This window comes from Acomys russatus, chromosome 5, assembly GCF_903995435.1.
Source record: "Acomys russatus chromosome 5, mAcoRus1.1, whole genome shotgun sequence".
NCBI classification, from domain to species: domain Eukaryota; kingdom Metazoa; phylum Chordata; class Mammalia; order Rodentia; family Muridae; genus Acomys; species Acomys russatus.
Genome location: NC_067141.1, coordinates 65901813 through 65922071, shown reverse-complemented (window position 1 = coordinate 65922071; position 20259 = coordinate 65901813). Strand labels below are relative to the sequence as shown.

At 43.7% G+C, this 20259-nt stretch overlaps 1 protein-coding gene across 3 annotated transcripts in view; it reads left to right on the top strand.

Annotated features, from left to right (window-relative positions):
- The window catches only part of Nt5c2 (5'-nucleotidase, cytosolic II), a 126287-nt gene that overhangs the window by 44470 nt on the left and 61558 nt on the right, over positions 1–20259 (top strand). Inside the window, exon 1 of one of the 3 annotated variants that reach the window (XM_051146723.1) lies at positions 8086–8152. The exons of the other annotated variants lie outside the window; for them this stretch is intronic. The gene's annotated coding sequence lies outside the window, so the exon portion shown is untranslated. Of the gene's footprint in view, positions 1–8085; positions 8153–20259 lie in introns of those variants that run through there. 3 annotated transcript variants of the gene reach the window in all.

Sequence of the window (20259 nt, the reverse complement as noted above, 5' to 3'; positions counted from 1 at the left end):
TAGGGTTAACTTAGACCAAGAACGGGGAGCTGGTAGGTTTACAGCTTTGAGTAAACACATTCAGGACTAGCCTTGAACATAGCAGACCAGCCTGGACTGGTGTCAGCAGGAAACATGTTCCTGCCAGAGGGAGAAAAAGCCCTCTAGGCCTTGGTCTTGCATCACAGTGCTGGGGAAGAAGGTGAAGGTTCGCCCAGGCCGTCTTCCATCTTCCGTTTGCCTGTGGCCTCTTTTCCTTTTTGTCTGTCGGGATCCGTATAGCAACTCCGGATGTGTCTGTCACTGTGATGAAACACTCTGATCAGAGGCAGGCTGGAGGAGGAGTGAGCTTATCTCTGTCACCGAGATTAGCCATGGCAGGAGCTCAAGCAGGAACTTGAAGCCGAAGAGAAAGACTGTGGTCCAGCTTCCTCAAGGCTCCTGGTTAGCTAGTTTCTTATACTGTCCAGGACTGCCTTCCCAGGGGATGATGCCATCCACAACAGGTCCGTCGGATCTGGGCAATCCCTCAACTTAAGACCACCCTTCCCCCAACCCCCTTTTAAGAAAAGGTCTCTCTACACAGCCCTGTCTGTCCTGGAACTCACTGTGTAGACCAGGCTGGCCTCAAACTTACAGAGGTCCACTTGCCTCTGCCTTCCAGGTGCTGAGATTAAAGGCATGTACCACTATGCCCATCTGAAACTCCCTTTTTATATGGCACTAGGTTATACCAAGTTGACAATTAAAACTGACATAGGGCACTTATTGAAATGGGTATTTAGAGAGGAAGGTCAAAAGGTTGGTGATATGTCAGTTCTTACTAAAAACAAATTGTACTGTTCTCTTATTCAGATTTCTGACTAAGGGCTGAGGCCCTCACCACAAGAAGCAGGGATATAAAAATAGGAGCTAGGCTGGAGAGAGGGCTCAGTGGTTACAAGCATGCACTGCTCTTCCAGAGGACTTGAGTCCAGTTCCCAGCACCCATAGCAGGCAGCTCACAAGTGCTTATAATCTCTGCTTCAGAGAATATAATGCCTCTTCTGGTCTTCTTGGGCATGGGCACTCATGTGCACATATTCACACACAAAGATATAGAGATATGCATAATTTTAAAAATAAAATAGGAGGCTGGAGAGATGGCTCAGAAGTTAAGGGCACTGACTGCCCTTTCAGAGGTCCTGAGTTAAATTCCTAGCAACTACACGGTGGCTCACAACCATCTATAATGTGATCTGATGCCCTCTTCTGGCCTGCAAGTATACATAATAATAAATAAATAAATAAAAAATAAATCTTTAAAAAAAGAAAGACATGCTTGCTTCCTTTTCCCCTAGCCTTTAATAACACAAGGAAATGTTGAACATTGATGTAGTAATGAGGTGCAGTGCATTTGCCTGACATACACAGGACCCCAGGTTCAATACTTAGAAACACACACAGGTGCGCGTGCACACACACACATGTGCACACACACTCACTATATTGGGATTAAAAGCTTGTGTGCCATGCACAACTGAGACTCTCTTCTTATAAGACACTAGGCTATGCCATGTTGACAGTTAAAACTAACTCAGGACACTTATTGAAATGGGTATTTAGAGAGGAAAGATGCAAAGGGTGTGTGTATGTGTGTGCACACATATAATGCACACTAATTTTTTAGGTTAATTTGCCATGTGTATATAAATTATTTGTGTGCACATATGTATAAAATCAAAAGGCATTAAAATAAAATCTGCTTATAAGCTCAGTATACATTTAGTTTTAATTAATTAAAATGTATATGCACATTCAGGAGGTAGAGAAAGATCAGAAGTTCAAAGTCAGTCTCAGCTATATGGTGAATTTGAGGCCAGGTATAGATGAGATCTTGTCTCAAAGGTGAGATTTGTAAAACTGGAGAGATGGCTCCATGGTTAAGGGCACTTGTTGCTCTTGCAAGGACAGGTTTTATTTCCAGGAACCACATGATGGCTCACAGCCATCTGTAACTCCAATTCTAGGAGACCCAACAGGCACACATGTGGTGATCATACATGTATGCGGGCAAAACATTTAAGCACATAAGGTATATCTAAAACAATTTTAACGTGCATATATTTGTATACACGCACATACATACATATGTAGTCTCTGATATGTCACATGCTAGATTAAGAGCTGTGTATCTCAGTTGGCAAGGTAAGGTGGAATGTTCCTCCTGCTCAAGTTACAGAATGTTAGAGGGAGGGAATTAAAGACATATAAATATGTATTTTGTTGCAACTATGGCTAGTTAGGGGAGAGAAAGAAAGGTGCACTTGACATAGGAAAAAAAGCAGGACGGCAGGGCGTGGAGCCTCATCCCCGTAATTCTAGCACTCCAGAGGCCATAGCAGAAGGATTGCTGTTAGTCTGTTAACCCAGGCTACATAGAGAGTTCTAGGCCATCTGAGGCTATAGAACTAGACTCTGACTCAGGAAACAAAACAAAAAGAAAGGAAGTGGAGCGTTCTTTTGGATTGGACAAGGTGTTGTGTTGGGAAGGCCTCTCTGGGATAACTCTGTAGTGTATTTGATTTCGTTTTTTGGAAAGTTAATTCTTTTTGGTTTTGTGTTTTGAAACTGAGTTTTATATAGCCCAGACTAGCCTTGACTTCAATATGTAGGTGAAGATGTTTTGATAGCATGAAAGGTGATGCTTCAGGTTTAAACTTATGAACTTAAGAAGAGATACTGAGGAGCAGGCTACAGTGAGAGTTGAATCTTAGTGTTTTAACAGCAGCTAAGTGTGATTTTATGGTGTATGTGGTTTTGTTTCTCCAAAGATGTAATTAACAACTTTGTTTAAAAATTAAATAAAGTGGGGGGCCTGCACAAACTGTTGCATCAACCAAGCACAGTGCATGCAGTAAACCTAGGCCCCTGTTCAGATCTAGCCAATGGACAGCTCATTCTCCAGTTGTGTGGAGAGTGAGGACTGCCTCTGACATGAACTCTGGTGTCCCCAATTTGATCACTTCCTCTAGATGAGGAGGCCTGGTGGGCACACAGAGGAAGGGGAAGCAGGCTATCCAGATGAGACCTGATAGGCTGTGGTCGTATGGTAGGGGAGGAGGTCCCCTTCTGTCAGAGGTCTAGGGGAGGGAAATAGGGCAGAAGAAAGAGAGAGGGTGGGAATGGGAAGATACAAGTGAGGGATAGCAATCAGGATGTAATCTGAATAAATTATAATAATAAAAAAATTAAATTAAGTTTGGGCCATCAAAATAACAGTATGTAAAAGTGCTTGCCACCACGCCTGATGACCTTTGTCTGGGCTGAATTCTCCATCTATGCCAGCCATGTGCTTCTCTACCAAATCCATGGCCGCTGGCCTCCTTGCTTCTCCTTTTCCTCCCATCCAGTCTCTCCCCAAGTCCTTTACCAAGAACCTCTCTGTCCGACCAGCCTGGGAACCTTAGCCACGCCTATTCCATTTGCCCTGCATTTCTGGGTAGGTGAATTGCTGTGAGTTTGAGGGCAGCCTGGTCTACAAAGCAAGTCCAAGACAACTAAGGCTACACAGTGAAACCCTGTCTCAAAAAAACAGGGGGTAGGGGGAGCCCTAAATTCAATGCCTAGTCCCACAAAAATAAGTGAATACAATAATCTCTCTCTCCTGGAATTCTGTAGCATGCTGAGGTCATTGATCTGGCATAGGCCAATAATGAAGCTGACATTGACCTTTCTTCAGGCTTCACTCAGAGATCTCATTTCCTAAATAGTTGTGCAGTACCCTGGGACAGGGTATGGGTAGAAGCTGAATTTAACTCTCTAGCGTCTTCTGCCTGATGTATGTTCAAGAAATGAAACGATTTTGCTAAGAGTTGTAGATTGTCTCTCATGTTGTAAATATCCAGTAGAAGTTTCCAATAGGTTTTTACCTGATTCAGATTAATTACTTTTTGCAACTGTGAGGTAATTGGTTGTTGGATAACATTTACACTGAGTCTGATTCCTGCCACTCCTGTTTTATCCTTTGAGTTCTTTTCCAATGTACTGGAGGTCAGGCTCCAGGTCATCAGTGGGGCAGAGATTTGCTTCTTTCTGGAACTTTCTTTTCTTTTCTTTCTTTTTTCTTTTGTTGTCACTTTTGTTGTGCTGTAGTGCAGACGACTGAATCCCAGGCCTTGCATATCTGTAGTGGAGAATGGCTTTGAACTCCTGATCTTCCTGCCTCTAACTCCTCAGTGCTGGATTACAGGTGTGCCACCAAGCATGCTCTTTAACATTTACTATTTATTTGTTTATTTATATGCACGTGGAGGTCTGATGATAATTTTGTAGAGTTAGTTCTCTCCTTCCACCATGTGAGTCCCAGGAATTGAACTCAGGATGTCAGGATTGGCAGCAAGCTGGACCTACCCAGTTATATATGGTGCCAAGGATTTGTGCATGTTAGGCATGCATTCTGTCCACTGAGCTGTATCTTCAGCTGTATTTACTTATTTAAGGTTCCTCTTCCAGATTGTCAGCAAATTCTATGAAGGCAGGCTCTCACATCTGTGCTGATCAATGTTAGGTACAAGGTCAGCATGTAATACACATTTGTGAAGAAAGTCTTTGCCAGCTGAGCTGTGAATGCAACTCACAGTTTGGATGAATCAAGGCTTAAAATACTTTGTTAAAAAAAAAGTGTTAATTAGATGCTGTTGTGGTTTGAATAAAAATGGCCCCATAGATTCCTAGGCAGTGGCATTACATGGGAAGGATTGGGAGATGTGGCCTTGCTACAGTTGGTGCAGTCTTGTTGGAGGAAGTGGAATTGCGTCACCAGGGTTGGGCTTTGGGGTAGCAAATGCTCAAACCAGGCGCAGTGTCACTGTCTCTTCCTGCTGCCTGTGACCCAGATGTAGAACTCTCAGCTCCTTCCCTAGCACCATGTCTGCCTGTGTGCCACCATGCTTCCCGCCATGGTAATTATGGACTAAGCCTCTGAACTGTAAGCCAGATCCAATGTTTTCATTTATAAGAGTTGCCGTAGGCATGGTGTCTCTTCACAGCAATAAAACCTTACCTAAGACCCGAGGATAGATAGATGGACAGCCATCTAAGTATTTCAGCAGGAAGTTGGTGCTAGGTCATCTAAGGCCACAGTTGAGTGGCTTCTTAGGCCAAACAATGCCTACATTCTTCGATTTATGTCACCTTAGAAATCCCAATCAAGCCCCTCGTGATTTCTCTGCTTCCCTAGTCCTCTGTTAGAATCAGCTTAGCTTGGCAGAGTTCAAGGTCATCCTGGCCACCTAGGAACTTAAGGCTAGCCTGAGTTTGTGGTAGCCTCTCTCAAAGGACATATATTTGTATGCATATGAATACACATACATAGGCACACACACACACATGATTTATGTTGGTACACACATATCAAGATAATTTTGTGTTATGGCTATTTTGCCGCACTTATGCATGTGCACTGCATGTGTGCTTGGTGTCCTAGGAATAGAGTGCATTGGATCTCCTGGAACTGGAGATGGTTGTGACTAGCCATGTAGGTGCTGGGCTTCAAAACCAGGATCCTCTGGAAGAGCATCCAGTACTCTTAACTACTGAGCCATCTTTCCAGCCACTACATTTTATATACTTTTAACATAAACTGTACCTTAGCTGGGTGATGGAGGCCCATGCCTTTAATCCCACACTTGGAAGGCAGAGGCTGGTAGATCTCTGAATTCAAGGCCAGCCTGGTCTACAAAGTGAGTTCCAGGATAGTCAAGGCTACACAGAGGAACCCTATCTCAAAAAATCTATCTATCTATCTATCTATCTATCTATCTATCTATGTTTACTTTATATTTTCTAGTATGTACACAAAGTATTCAAGTGTGTTTAAGTGCATGGGTGTGTAGATGTGTGTGTGTATATAAGTGTGTACAGACCTGTGCATGTAAGTGTGAGTGTGCATATCCACATGTGCATGCACATATGTGTTTATATAAATGTGTGGGTGTGCAAATCTGTTTGGTGTGTAGGCTAGACATGAATGCCAAGTGTTTTCTTGTGCTCTACCTATTTTTAAAGATTTGTGTTTATCTGGGCATGGGCATGGGTGCATTGCTAGCATGCCTAGCTGTTATACTTCTTCTTTTTTTATAATATTTATTTATTTGTTATGTATGCAGTGCCCCACCATGTACACCTGCAGACAGAAGAGGGTAGCAGGTCACATTATAGATGGTTGTGAGCCACCATGTGGTTGCTGGGAATTGAACTCAGGACCTCTGGAAGAGCAGTCAGTGCTCTTAACCTCTGAGCCGTCTCTCCAGCTCACACAATTACACTTCTTCATAGTCTCTGTCTTTACTCTTTTTTTCCCCCTCTGATGTGATCACATTATATGTGCAGACAGTTCAGCTCCCGTTTTTAGTCATAAAACTGGGCATTTATTTACTTACTTATTCTGAGAGAAGGTCTTACTACGTAGGCCTGGCTGGCTCAGACCTTCCTCTGTAGACTAGACTGGCTTTGAATTCACAGACGTCCATCTGCCTCTGCCTCTGCCTCTGGCGAGGGATTGAAGGTATGCTCTACTACTCCAGGCCTACAAAACCAGGTGAAAGGCCCAGGGCTTATCCTCAGCTAACCTTTCCAGGATGAAGACCCAGGAAAGAGCCACAGCAGATTCAATACTAAAGACTTGACTGTTCAAGATTTTTGTTTTTGTTTTGGTTTTTTTTGAGACAGGGTTTCTCTGTGTAGCCTTGGCTGTCTGGACTCACTTTGTAGACCAGGCTGGCCTCGAACTCACAGAGATCCGCCTGCCTCTGCCTCCCTGAATGCTGGGATTACAGGCCAGCACCACAGTACCCAGCTTGACTGTTCAAGTTTACTGCAAGTTTAATGTGAGTCAATAGTATGTCTGCCAAGAACTTCCTTCTCTTTTTTCCCTTTCATCCTCTTTCTTGTTTTTTTTCTCTCCCTCCTTTGCTTCCTCTTTTCTCCCTCTCCCCTGCCCCCCTCCCATTATGTTGCTTAGGTTAGGTTCAAATACTGAGCTCAAGCAATCCTCCTGCCTTAGTCCTAGCATCTCCTGTAGCTAGGACTTCTGGTAAGCCACCAAACTCAATCAAGAACTTTACTAAATAGATGTAAGACCCCATTACAAAGTGGAAGCCATAGTACTGCTTGATTATGATGTGCCACAAACACTTGGCTTAGCCTTGGGTAATACTGGTTAAAGCAATCACAATCAATCAGCCGAGTACCTGAGGAGAAAGACAAAGAGCCTCAGAATTAGGACAGCGGAATAAAACAACAGAAGGGATCAAGCACCCCAAAGTCAGTGACGATATTGAGCAAAGCCTGGGGTCCAAGAACCATTAGGTCAGTTTGTTTGCAAGGGTTCCAGGACTAGAACTTGGTCTTTGAGATGGAACCCCAGAGATGCCCAGACTAATGATAGCAATGTTCTGGCAATAGCGGGCTTTCTGTCTATGAGGATTTATCTTGTGGTGAAGTGTGGTAATGGGTGTCTATAGAACTACTGCTGTTTATTGTTTGCTATGCGCCAGAACGAACTCTGGAGTCTGTATTATTTCATTCTATCAATATTATCTCCGATGAGTCAATTGCGTGTAGTCAGGTTCCTTGGTCAAGTTCATTCGATAAATGGTGAAACTAGGACTTGAACTCATTCTGATAAGCCCCAAAGCTGGTCCTTTTGGCTGCCACGGAGTTGGGTTCAGGGTCTGGCCGGGGAAGACCTCAGGGTCATCCACAAGACAGTGAAGCTGAGAGTAAGGGACTCTCTTTCCAACCTCGGGAGAGCCTCCCGCTGAGTAGGCGGGGTCACCTAGGGTAGGGGCGGGGTACCAGCACTGCGCTGAGGGGCGCTGGCAAAACGCCAAGAGATGGTTATCCAAAGAAAATGGATAGGCTGTTAACGTGCATCACCCCCAGAGCTTAGCAGCACCGCAGGTTCTGTGGTTGGAAGTTCCTCGAGCCCTGTGAGGGACCGAGGCAGGTCCACCCACCAGGGAGCATCGCCGCGTCCGGCTTCTGCGGCGGAGCCCGGGAACGGAACAGAGCGCCGGTCCCTGGCCGGGCGCGAGCTGGGGGCGGTGCCGGGGCGGCGGGGGCGGGGAGGGCGCGCGCCTTGGCGGCTGCGGCAGTTGCGCGCTAGGATTGCTGCCGTGCGGTGGGGCCGGTGAGTGCGGCGGCACCCGCGGCGGGCGGGAGGGGGATTGGAGCGGACGGGCGGCGAGCGAGCTGTGTGGGGAGGATGCGCGGCCGAGCGCGTGACCCCGCGGCCCCTGCCGCCCGCCCGGGGCGTCCCTTTCCTCACGGCCCTCTGCCCTGGCCCGGAAGAGCCCGCGCGCCCGAGGCCTCAGCGCCTCGGGCCGGCGCACGCCCCTGGCCCGGGCTGCCCCCCTTCCCGCCGCTGCCCCTTCCCCGCGCGACGGCGACGCCCCCGGCCCACGTCACGCTCGCGCCATTGTTTCCGAGCGTCGGCTCGCTGGGACCCCGCCTTTCTAGCGGAGCGGGCCGCCCTGCTCTCGGTTCCCCTCCTCTTTCTCCGTGGGCCGCCTACGCGGGCAACCTCGCTTCAGTTCTCTTCGTGGGGCGGGAGCGGGACTTCCCCGTGGGCTGCGAAGCTGGCAGGGTTTGAACCTGCCCGCGGAATGGCCCACGAGCCAGTTTTGTGGTGTGCAGCACTTAGTGAAAAGCTCACATCGGTTGCAAGTCTTCCCCAAAGACGTTTAGGGGCGCTTTGGCCCTTGCCTTTTTCCTGGGGTCCCCAGGCGAGGGGTCCCCTCGCCAGGGCGAGGTGCAGACATGGGGCCTTGTCACCAGAATAAGGGTTTGGAAGGTTGGCTTGGCCCGGCCGCAGCCTTTAGAAGCTGTTAGATGAAGGTTGTGTCGGATTTGTTTCAAGCCTCGGTAGTAGAGGGCTGTGCTCTAATGCAGCTTTCTGAAATGACTAGTCACTAAACACGGTTGCGTGTGCTCCACCACGTCTCTGCACGTGCCCTCCCGCCAGCCCGCCCTCCCGCCAGCACATTGTTTCGTAATGACCATAGACTATTAATTTTCCTTAAGGCAAGGGATGCAAGTTTCTTTGGCCATCATGTGAAAGGGGAGGATGTTAAAACATTGCCATTATCCTGGACGTCGTGAATACAGAGGGGCTCCAGGTCTTTCACATAGTCACCGTAGCGTTTTCTGCCAATGGCTGAGAATTTATTCAAAAGAAGACATCTGGGCTTGTAGGTTCAGTTCAACAGACCAGCTAGTTAAAAATTGAAATAAAATCTTTGAGGGTGCCTTGCAGTGGCAAAGTGATTATGCTGGCCTGTTGATAGGCAATGCTTCCGAAGAGCATTTCCATTACAATATGAACCTCTTCTGTGGACCTAGAACAGGCTGTGTATATACCCTGGTGGCCTTGAACTCGGGATCTTTCTCAGCTCCCCTAAATGCAGGTATTAATAGGCTTGTTCTACCATGCCTAGGCTTGAAACACGGTTTTACTGCTTCACTCCTACCCAAAAAAACCTTAACAAAATCAAAAAACCAAATTCAGTAGTATTGGTTGTTGTGCTCTTCTCAGTCTAGAATTTAGAACCCGCTAATCTGTAAAGTATGGCTTCCTTCAAGGTTCTGTTATGTGAAAATGTACATTCAGCCAGAAGTTTTTAACAGAGGGGACTGTTAACGGGAGAGTGTTCATTTATGTGACACAATTCTTTCTGCTTTGTGAGGAGGGTAGTGCCCCTTTCCCAGGCCCTGACCCACCCATGCAACTTAAATTGGCTGTGTAGTTTAGGCTAGCCTCCAATTTGGGATTCTTCCACCTCAGCTCTCCACAGTGCTGAGATTATAGGCATGTGCCACCATGCTCGCCTAGGCTTAGGGGAAAAGGGCGTGGGGTGGGGGAGAACTCTGTGTCACTGCTTCATTCTTTCCAAAAAAGCAAAATAAGAAACAACCTGCCTAAATCTTATCATCATATTTATGTTTTACTATTTTTGTTTTCTGGCTTTTTTGCAGTAAGGTCTCATGTTGTAGCCTGGGTTAGCCTCATACTAGCAGTAATCGACCTGAATAAGCTTCAAGGGCTCGGATTGCAAAGTGAGCCCCCATAGGTGATCTCAATTGTAGGTTTTTATTTAGTGATGATTGTTGTGTGCTTACTGCTACTGGACTGTTCGTGGGCCTGGGTACTTCATCTAATTTCATTTGTAACGGCCCTTTATGCACTGTAGCAGGCAGTGCTGGCACGTGCTTTTAGTGAGTTTTATGTTGATGTGATATTTTTAGCTTTTATACAGCATCTACTAACATGAAATGTTACCTATCACAAGGCACATGTTAAGTGACATGTGAGCAGTGAATACTGTGCTTTCAGCCAGGAGACAGCCGTAGACACATTTTAAGGGCAGTTGTACTAAATAAGCCAGAAAGAGATATTTTCCTACGCTCTGTACAAGGTAATGCTCCTTGGAGTCTTTGCAGTTAGAGCAGAATGAATGAAGAGAACCCTTTTTAATAAAATTAGTTTTGGGGGGGTTGGGTTGAGATTTTTATGTTTAATTTCATTAAATGAAGTTGGCAATACAATGCCATGGAGCACTAAAATCTTGTCATTTGACCACTAAGTATTTTTTTAATGTTAGATTTACTCATATTTTATGTGTGTTTTGCCTGCATGTATGTGTGTGTGCCTGCTGCCTATCAAGATCAAAAGAAGGCATTTTATCTGCTGGAATGGGAGCTCCAGATGGGCGTGAGCCACCATGTGGGAGCTAGGAGTTGAACTCAGTTTCTCCTAAAGAGCAACAAATGTGCATCACTACCGAGCTGTCTCTTCAGCCCCACCAAGACTTAGATGATTCATTTTTTGAGGCTGGGGTTAGAAGCCGAGGGTTTGAGATGGGAGTCTCACTGTCTTAAGCTGGTCTGGAACGCAATAGTTCAGGCTGGCTTCCAACTTGCAATTCTCTTGCTTCAGCTTCTGCAGAGCTGGGATTATAGGTGAGGGCCAACATGCCCTGTTTTATGTGACTTTATGAAAGTTTTATGTTTTATATAACTTTGATTGAAATTTGATTGCGTCCTATAGTGGTTGGTTGCCAAAGTTTGTGGAAAATAACTAGCAATCAAAACCCAACAGCTATAACAGAGAAAATCCTAGTAGCAAAACTACCTCCCCCCTTTTTTTCTGAGTACAGACTCAGAAAGATTAAGTTGATTTGGAGACTAAGGAGCTATTTGTTCTACCATTTGTGTGTCTTTGTCTTTGTTAGTCGGGAACCATTATCAGGGATGTCAGATGAAAGAGCCTGTGTGACAGGATTTACTTGGAAAATCTGGCACTTGAAACTTAATGCCTTTAAAAAAAAAAAAAAAAAAAGTGAGGCCAGCAGTGGTGAAAGCAGGAAGACCAAAGGCTTAAGTTAAAAGACCCTGTCTCAAAAAACAAGCAAGCATTTAAAATGTTAGCATGCTCTATTTCAAATGACCAGTGGAATGTCTTTTTTTTTTTGAGGAGTAGTAACTTATTTAATCAGTTCCCTATTTTTGTTTTTGAGAATTTCATAGATCAGTACTGTCTATAATCTTTCTCCTCCCTTACCCCCCTCAATTTCTCCTATCTACCCTGTCCTTGAATTCATAGTCTCTTAGTCTTCATTATTGTTACATATATATGTACATACAGATTTATAAATAGGACCTGATGAGTTAATTTACTGTTCCTCATATCCATATGCATTTAGAGCTATTTGGAATTGAATAACCTAAGAAGACTGATTCTGACTTTCTTACCAGCCAGTAATCCCCTGTAGCAGTCCATGTGCTTGGGCCCTGGGATATTTCCCCTACCCATGCTAGCATGTCAATTGGTAGTGATATTTTTCAGATCTTGTTTAGGCAGTCGTATTGTTGGGTGTTTGTGGGTTCGGCTTTCCTGTCACATAAAGACTTATAGGTGTAGGGGTTGGACTTCTGTCAGTTGGTGCTGGGCACCCACAGTCTGGTGTTCTCTGCATTTTGGAGAGTTCTTGTGGCTTTCTGCAATAGTCTCTGTTTGTTGTGGGGGAGAAAGCTTCCTGGAGGAGGGGTGGGAGCTACCTTATCTTTGGGGATAAGGACAGGCTTTAGAATGCAGTTAGAGCTTTTCTGTTTAGGGAAGTGGCAGCAGTAGGTTCTTTTTTAGGTTCTGTGGCTTTAGCAGCTACAGCTAGAGAGCTAGGATTGTAGTGCCAAGCATGAGTTCCCCCTGTTGAGTAAGTCCATGCATCCTCCCATTCCTCCCTCCCTCCCACTTTCACCCCAACCCTCCTTCCCTATGACTGTGACCAAGGGGGGCCTCCTCCCCCTGAATATGGTGCTAGGGTATCAAGTCTCTTCTTGGTAGTCCGCTATCCTTCCTCCAAGTGCCATTGGGCCTCCCCCACAAAGGGACATGGCCAAATATGGGGCACCAGAGACCCTGTGAAAGTCAGTCCCCAGTCTCCACTTAACTGTAGAGAATGCTCTGTCCCTTGGCTAGATCTGGGTAGGGGTTTGATGATGACTGCGCGTTTTGTCCTTGGTTGGTGCCTTTGATCAAGCAGAACCCTTGGGCTCAGATCCATCCATCATAATGTTCCTCTTGTAGGTTTCTAGGACCCTCTGGATCCACCTACTTCCCTATCCCCTATATTTTTCTCACCTAGAGTCTGAATAGGATGTTCTCACCTCTATCCCACTTTACTGGTAGGTGCAGACTTTCATGGGACCTGCCCCTTGGGCTAGTGTCTAGTTATAAGTGAGTATATACCATTTGAGTCTCTCTACTTCTGCGTTAGCTCACTCATTATGATCATTTCTAGTTCAATCCATTTGTCCACAAATTTCGGGAATTCCTTGTTTTTAATAGCTGAGTAGTATTCCATAGTGTAAATGTACCACAGTTTCTTTATCCATTCTTCTACTGAGGGACACTTAGGCTGTTTCCATTTTCTGGCAATTATGAATAAGGCTGCTATGAACATGGTTGAGCAAATTTTCTTGTTGTGTGCTGGAGCATCTTCTGGGTATATTCCAATGAATGGAATAGCTGGGTCTTGAGGAAGCCCTATTCCCAGTTTTCTGAGATAGCACCAGATAGATTTCCAAAGTGGCTGTACTAGTTTGCATTCCCACCAGCAATGAAGGAGTGTTCCTCTCTCTCCACATCCTCGCCAGCATGTGTTGTCACTTGAATGTTTGATTTTAGCCATTCTGATGGGTGTAAGATGGAATCTCAGAGTTGTTTTGATTTGCATTTCTCTGATGACTAGAGATGTTGAGCATTTCTTTAAGTGTGTCTCAGCCATTTGATATTCCTCTGTTGAGAATTCTCTGTTTAATTCTGAGCCCCATTTCTCAATTGGGTTATTTGGTTTGGTGGCGTTTAATTTCTTGAGTTCTTTATAAAGTTTGGATATCAGACCTTTGTCAGATGCAGGGTTGGTGAAGATTATTTCCCAGTCTGTAGGCTGTCTCTTTGTTCTTTTGACAGTGTCTCCTGCCTTACAGAAGCTTCTCAGCCTCATGAGGTCCCATTTATTAATTGTTGACCTTAAGGCCTGGGCTGTTGGTGTTCTGTTCAGGAAGTTGTCTCCTGTGCCAATGTGTTCCAGGCTCCTCCCTACTTTTTCTTCTAACTGATTTAGTGTCTCTGGTTTTATATTGAGGTCTTTCGGGAGAATCAACATAGTAAAAATGACCATTTTACCAAAAGCAATTTACAGATTCAATGCAATCCCTATCAAAATACCTACACAATTTTTTAAAGACATTGAAAGGTCAATTCTCAACTTTATATAGAAAAACAAAAAACCCAGAATAGCTAAAACAATATTATACAATAAAAGATCCTCTGGAGGAATCTCCATACTTGATCTCAAGCTGTACTATAGAGCAATAGTAATTAAAACAGCATGGTACTGGCACAGCAATAGGCTGGTTGATCAAAGGAATCGAGTTGAAGACCCAGATATGAATCCACACACACATAGTCACCTGATTTTTGACAAAGAATCCAAATCTATTCAATGGAAAAAGGATAGCATCTTCAACAAATGGTGCTGGTCTAACTGGATTTCTACATGTAGAAAAATGCAATTGTACCCATACTTGTCACCATGCACAAAACTCAAGTCCAAATGGATTAAAGACCTCAATATAAAACCAGAGACACTAAATCAGTTAGAAGCAATAGGATCTTAACGTTGATTTTTGGGAGGCTATCAAGGGCAGCAGCAGCAGCTTATAGTAATTTTGGGGTATCTTGGACTTTGCTGACCAACAACTTTAAAGGAAGTTGCTTATACCTAGTACTGGGGTTTTTTGTTTGATAGTCTATGGCTTATAGGGAGAAACAAATGTTTTTAAAAGTTCCTTGTTTTAGTTTGATGGAACATCTAATATATAATGTGTGTGTCTTACTGTACTTAACTACTGTTGTGGCACTAGGGCCTTGTGCATGCGAGGCAAGTGCTCTACCACTGAGCATATTCAACACCCCCCCCCCCCAAAACTTTTAAATTTGTTAAAGTTTTTTGTAAATTGTTCGGACTGGCCTAGAAATTGCCATGTAGCCCAGGCCAACCTTGAATTTAAAATCTACCTGCTTTCCGTCTCCAGAATAGCTGGGATTACAGGTCTTTTCTACCAGACAAGTTAAAAGTTTCTTCTCCTTGGTCAGAGAGATGGCTTAGCAGGTAAAGGCGATGTCTTTGCAAGCCCGACAGCTGAGCTTGATTGCTGTGACCCACATGGTGGACGGAGAGAAATATCTCCCACAGGTTGTCCTTTGGCATCCACTCGCCGCTGTGGTGCAAGTGCACCCCCTCCCAAGGTAAATAGGTGCAATACAATTTTTTCTTCCCCCCCTCCTTTTTTACCTTGTTCTGTTTTGCTTTTTTAAAGTACATTTTGTTTTCTCTGTGTAAACACACATCCACATGCGTGAGCAGGAACATGCTTCTGTGCACATACAGGACAGAGGACAACTTTCGGGTGGTGGTTCTTTCCCGTGGTTCTCACCATGTAGGACGCAGAGATTGAACTCAGGTCATAAGGCTTGGTGGCAAACCCCCCTTATCTACAGAGTGATCTGGATGGCCTGTTCTGTTCTGTGTTTTTTTCTTTGTTTTGGGTTTTTCGAGACGGTTTTCATTGGTAGCCTTGGCTAGACTGGATTTCACTATGTAAAGTAGCCTGCCTCACACTTGAAGTGATCCTCTTGGCTGCCTAGAATTGATGTTAGACTAGGCTGGCCTCCAGTTCCAAGTGACCCTCCTGTCCTTACCTTCCACGTGCTGGGGTTCCAGGAAGTGTCACTGTGCCTCTCCCTATTTTTTTTTTTTTCTTTTTTCTTTTAAACAATTCTCCCCTCTATCCTCTACTGGACAACTCAATGTTCTGTCATTGTTTTTTTGTTTTGTTGTTTGTTTTGTTTTTGAGACAGGCTCTTTCAGAACCCAAGCTAGCCCAGATGACCTTGAATTCCTGTTTCTCCTTCCTCAGTCTCCCAAATACTGGGATTAGCTTATATGTCATTGTACCCAGCTCCCACTACTGGTCCTAAGCCCCTTCTCATGTGTGGGGTTTATTATTTTTTTCTTGTGCATCAGTTTTACATGTTTATCCCAATTATTTTCAGTTTTCTTTCTTTTATTTTTATTTTTTTTGAGACAGGGTTTCTCTGTGTAGCCTTGGCTGTCCTGAACTCGTTTTTGTAGACCAAGCTGGTATGGAACTCATAGACATCCACCTGCCTCTGCCTCCCAAGTGCTGAGATTAAAGGCGTGTGCCACCACGCCCAGCTCCAATTATTTTCATTTAAAAATTTTAATTCTTAGAAAATTACAGGGATGGTGTAATGACTTCTTTTAATATCTTTCACCTGGATTTTCCAGTAAGTAATGTTGGTCATCCTACTTTATATTTTTGCATATAATTGAAATGTTTATAAATTATAAATTATTCATTCTGTGTGTGAGAGGTGCATGTGTGCCACTGTGTGTCTTTGTGTCTGTCTGTCTGTCTGTCTGTCTCTGTGTGTGTGTGTGTGTGTGTGTGAGAGAGAGAGAGAGAGAGAGAGAGAGAGAGAGAGTGTGTGTGTGTGTGTGTGTGTGTGTGTGTGTGTGTGTGTGTGTGTAGAGGTCTTTCCTTCAACCATAGGTTCTGGGGATCAAATTTAGGCTGTCATGCTTGGCAGCAGATCCCTTGCTTTTTACTGCTGAGCCATCTCCTTGGTTATGCATACATTGTTTTAAATCTAGAGCCACTTAAAAATAAATTATGAAGGCATAAATACATTTCATTCTTCAAACTTTTGATTTAATTATCCTAAGAAGACTGTCTTACAAAATTATAATTCTATAATCACTTTAAAAACTAGTGTGACATTGGACTGGAGGGATAGTTCAGTGGTTAATTGTAGTAGTGATTCTTCCAGAGGACCGGGGCTCAGTTCCAGCACCTACCTGGTGGCATACAGCTCTCTGTAACTGTAGCTCCGGGGGTCTGATGCCCTCTTCTCATCTCTTCAAGTCCCAGTTACATGCACATGGTGCAGACAGACAAAACACTCATACACATAAATAAAAATGTAAAAGATGAGTATACGTTATTACCTAATTTTCAGCTAATCTAAAATTTTCTTTGTGCTAAAAGTATATACGGCTTAGAGGTAGAGTGCTTGCCTGGTATGCATACGATCTCGGCTTTTAAAAGCCTCAGTGCAGAAAACTAAACATACATTAAGCTCAAAACTTAGCTGTCTTATTAAGGCCTTTATGGTAACTTCTCATTTCTGGTACTGATTTGGAGCTTTTTGGCACTGGAGGGGTTGTCTGTTTTGAATTAAGGTCCCTCTGTATTTCCCAGGTTGACGATTCTGTTCTGCTTTTGCTCCTTCAGTAGCTTAGGACTTAGGTGATGCCGTCATTCTGGCCGCCAGTCTGGATTTAGTCATTATGCACTTAGTGCCATTCAGAGTGTGTGTGCTGGGAATTGAACTGAGGGCTTTAGATTCTACCACTAAGCAACCCCCATTACTTTTGAGGTAAAATTCTCCAACTTCTTGCTTATTTTCTTGCTGCTGAGTGTTTTGAGTACAGCTTAGTTTTGTTGAATGCCTTTTAGTTTGGATTTGCTCAATAATTTTCTTATGTATGTGTTTGGAATAAATGAAATGTTAATACAATTATGGACTGTATTTTTTTGTTTGTTTGTTTTTGTTTTTTTCCAAGACAAGATTTCTCTGTAGCCCTGGCTTTCCTGGAATTCTATGGACCACACTGGCCTTGAACTCAGAGATCTTGGCCTTCTCAGTGCTGGCATTAAAGGAGTGCAGTACCACTACCAAGCTATGGACTGTTTGTGTGTGTGTGTGTGTGTGTGTCTGTGTGTGTTTCTCTTCATCTTTGTATTCTTCTAAGTTTTGTACATTTTGCTTTCTTAAATTTATAGGCAACACTTTTTCTGCTTTATCTTTAACATGGCGCTCAAGTAGCATTTGTTTTATACATTCTCTTTCTACTATTGTATTTGTCATAAAATCACACTGTAAGCTAATACAGACAAGATAGATTTTATTATAATTTATTTTTTAAGATTTATTTATTTAATGTATATGAATGCTTTATCTGCATGTACACCTGCATGCCAGAAGAAGGCATTAGATCACATTATAGATGGTTGTGAGCTACCATGTAGTTGATGGGCATTGAACTCAGGACCTTTGGAAGAGAGGGTGGTGCTCTTAATCGCTGAGCCAACTCTCCAGCCACCCACCCCCTTTTAATTTAGAAATTTATTTATTTGTTTTATGTGTCAGTACTCTGTCTTCATGCACACCAAGGGAAGGCATCAGATCATATTATAGATGGTTGTTAGCCACCATGTTGTTGCTGGGAATTGAACTTGGGATCTCTGGAAGAGCAGCCAGTGATCTTAACTGCAGAGCCATCTCTACAGCCCTCATTATAATCTTAACAGGCAGAATGTGAAATGTGAAAGTTTTGATTTATTTATTTTATTTATCTTTTTATATTGATGTGCAACTAGGCTATTCTCAAACTCTATATAGCTGAGGATGACCTGAAACTTTTTATCTTCGCCAGGCTGCACCACCATGCCTGGTACGGTAGATCAGACACGGGGCTTCTGTGCATGCTAGGCAAGCACTCTACTAACTTTATATCCCTAGCCCCAGTTTATTATTATTTTTTGCAGTGTTGGAGACCAAACTTTCCAGGTTGTGCAAGGGAGGCCAGTGTGTGTTATACCACTGAGTTATACATAGTTTACTTAGTCATTGTGACAAGGTTCCATGCAGCTCAGGTTGGCTGAGAACTCCGTTTATCTGAGGATGACCTTGAATTCCTAACCCTGCTCGCAGCCTGCATGTTGTGATTATAGTGAGTGTCACTACACCCAGTTTATGTGGTGTCGAAATTAGAACCCAAGGCCCCAAGCTTGTTACATAAACACGCCATTGTACTCTAGTCCTATTTTTTATTTATCTTTTGTTTTGTGTTTGTTAAATTTATATTTATTTTTGTGCATCTTGTGGAAGTCAGAAGACAATGTGGGGTGTCATTTTCAGAGTGCCATCCATCTCCTTTGAACGGGGTCTCCCATTAGCCTCTGTGCAGCAGCTCTGGGGCTTGAACTCCGGCCTCATGTTCTGGGGAAAGGTCCTCATGGTCTGGAGGCAAGCACTTTACTGACTGAGCTGTCTGACTGCCTCTGGTTTACTTTTGAGGTAGACTTTATGAATGAATTCTCAAAATAGTTGTATCTATGGATAGTAGATTAAGTTTAATATACTTAAACTGACATGGAAATTTTTATGATACGGTGAGAACCTTTGGCATGTGGTGGGAATTGTGAAGTTTTGGGTTTGAGAGTAGAAATTGATTATACATTTTTCTAAGCATAAAGTGTTTTGTGCAGAAGCCTTAAGTATTAAAACAGGTTTGAGCATTATAAACTAAGCATGCTAGCCACTGTTCTTTCACCTTACACGTCTCCTTTTGTGGAGATGGAGTCTCATGTATTCCAGGCTGGCCTCAGACTTGCATGAAGTGGCAGTTGGCCTTGGATTCCCTCGCTTCCTGCCTGTACTTCTCAGGCGCTAGATTACAGGCCAGTATGCACTGCTAAAGTTGTGTTTCTAGTTAGAATTTTAGAGTACAGATAGGAGAAGACTGTTGCTTGAAACAGAAAAATAAATGGCCGGGGCAACAGGTACTGCATCTCTCACTTGACAGTCTTCTCAGCTTTGTCATCTTCCACTAGAGAACAAGGAACCTTTGTTCTAAAGCTTGACACTGAAAGGTTAACAAAATATCACTACGTTAATCAAGCCAAGATTCAAAAACATTTGTGAACCAAGGGTAAGATTTTTACAGATTTATTTAGAGCATTAAAAGGAACTTGGGCAGTATTTTTGGTTTTCAGGCTTGTACACAAATTAACTTTTCAAACACAAAAAGCTTGAAATGCAGAGGTTTAGCCGCTTATTTATCTTACATATTTGTGTGTGTGTATGTGTGTGTGTGTGTTTGTGCGTGCGTGCATGTGTATAGAGTGCTGTTCTAAACGGGCTCTTCCACTTTAGTTAAGGCTATTCTGGAATTCACTATGTAGCCTAAGGCTAGTCTTGAACTTTTGGCAATCTTCCTGCCTCAGCCTCCCAAATACTGATATTGTAAGTATGAACTACCATGCTTGTATATGGGAGTGGTGTGTGTATTTCTGTCTATGTACTGAGTTTGCTGTGCATAATGCTTGGGATAGAGCTGAAAATAGAGTTTCAACTTCATGGGGCTTATAGTTGAAAGAGGGAAAGAAACAGAGGCAGTCAATGAGAGACTGATCAAAGGCATACTCAACATTTGGAAATGTTAATAAGTAGTATTCCCAACCACCCAAACATAGCCCAGCCCCTGCCCCCACTTTGGAATTTGTTAACATCCCTTTGGTGTGCGACTCTTAAAAAATTATGTGTATTTGTCTGTCTGTTTCTGTGTGTATGTATGTGTGTTGAATGTGCAGGTGAAGAAAGCATCATAGCCCCTAAAGTGGGGCACAGGTGGTAGTGGACTGCCTGATGAGGGTGCTGGGAACTGTAGTCAAGAGCGGCAGGCACCGCTGAGCCAATCCAACTAGCCACTGTGACAAAAAAAAATCTTTTGACTGTTGGGTTTGACAACAATTTATTGTACAACTTGGCACAAATGATATAAATACCTATGGATAAAAATAATG